The sequence below is a fragment of the Perognathus longimembris genome, chromosome 17 (genome assembly GCF_023159225.1).
Source record: "Perognathus longimembris pacificus isolate PPM17 chromosome 17, ASM2315922v1, whole genome shotgun sequence".
Lineage (NCBI taxonomy): Eukaryota > Metazoa > Chordata > Mammalia > Rodentia > Heteromyidae > Perognathus > Perognathus longimembris.
In genome coordinates this window covers 54,370,391-54,372,307 of record NC_063177.1, presented here as the reverse complement: position 1 = coordinate 54,372,307, position 1,917 = coordinate 54,370,391, and positions in this window count along the sequence as shown.

Here is a 1,917-nt window from a genome sequence, read left to right as displayed (position 1 = left end):
GGGTTTGGAAGCAGCCATGCAGGTCTGTGGCTCGGTCGGTGCTCCGGCAAGAACCAGCCAGGGTGCTGGGTCACACTGTGTGAGGAGCAGAGCCTGGGCCTGGTGTTGGGGTACAGTGAGCCCCGAAGCCAGTCCTGGGCGGCTGCGTGCATCCGTCCTGCCCTGCGGAGTCTCACGGGCACGCACCCCAAACCTCACCTCCACTCCGTGAGCGTCCAAGTGCTGACACGCTTCCACGTGGAAACAGAAGCACGTGGCCCTGCGCTGAGTACCCTGGCTGGGGGTTGCGGTCTGTGCGCACCTGGGCCCGGCTGGCGGTCAGGCCTGGGGGGGATCTGCGTGCGTGTTCCAGGGCTGCCGCCGCCTGCCCGAGCTCCAGCCCCCAGGCCCTGCCTCTCCGATCCCACCCCCACCCCGCCCCCCCTTCCAACAGCGCTGCTCAAGTCAGCAATGAACTGTGGAGCCTCTCTCTGGTCAGCACTATCTCAAGGAACAAATAAAACCGCAACCCCATCCCACGACCTCTCGGAATCCATGTCACTCTCCCGCGCCCCCTCCCCTCCAGTTCCCTTCCCAGATGGATTTGTCTCAGCAAAGTCCTGGACCAGCTCCACGATGATCGAATTAATGAGTTGACACGTCGCTTTGCAGCCTAATGACTTGTTTATTTCCCTGGTGGCAGCTCCCTTGGAGGTGGCTCTGTGCCCCCAGGGGGCGCCGCGTGGGCCTGACCAGGTGTGAGACTTAGCAGATAACAGTACCGGCCCAGCACCCGTGGCTGACACCCATAACCTAGCTCCTCAGAGGAGGCTGGGAGCTGAGGATCGAGGTTCAAAGCCAGCCCGGGCAGAAAAGTTCATGAGACTCTTACCTCCAACTAACCAGAAAAAAAAATTATCGGAAGTGGAGGTGTGGGTAACGTATGGCTGAGTGGTGAAGTAGCAGCCTGTAGCACAAAAGCCAGGCAGGAGTGAATGCCCCTGAATTCAAGACCCAGTGCCAGCACACAACAAAACAAACCACCCAGCACCACCCCGGAGACCACGTTGATCTCACAATGTTGGATGTGCCTAAAGCTCCCAAGGAAGGCATTTAAACACATACACTCACACACACACACGTGTGTGCATGCACACACACACACACATGCCAGCACCTGGACCGGTGTCCCATACTGCACCTGTCTGAGGCAACAGCGGTTGGCTGAGACCCAAGACCACGCCGCCCCTCCTCCAGTTGCGGAGTGATGAGCGCCCCCTGCTCCCCACCCCGTCGCTGAGAAAGCGTCCTCCCACCCCGCGGGACGGGCGGGCCCGGAAATCCTTCTTGGCCAGGATCGAACCCGCATCCTGAGCCTGGCGGGGGCCTCGCGTTCCTCCGTGGACTCAGCCACAGTGGACTTCATTGACTGAGCAAACAGTAGCTGTGCGGGGCGGGGGGGGGGGGGGTGTGCGGAGATGACTGGGACCAGGTGGTGTGCGTCCTGCGTCCTTTCAGTCCCAACGCCTTCCAGGCAGCGGCTGCGGCGCGGCCTCGTAGCGCGCATTGGCCCTGGCCTCGCCATGGGGTCTGCCAGGCGGGAGGGCTACGGTGCCATGGGGGGGGGGGTGGGCAGGCGCGGGCCTTGTCCCCCACGATACACAACCTGAGAAGCGAGGCTCGCCTGCCCTGCCTTCTCCCTGTGCCCCACCCGCCTCCTCCGGCTCTAACCAGGGGTTTAGTCCCAGCTCTGCTCCTTAGTAGCTGAGTACCCAAAGCTCCCTGAGCCTCCAGCTCCCCAGCGAGGACTGGGTGTGTACGCCATGCGCGTGAGGAGCCGGACTCACAGGACACTCAGCCGGGACTGGTCATGGCCACCGGGACCCAGAGAGGCTCCGGGGCCGGCCCTGCACTTGGGGGCCATGGGACCCGCCCTCC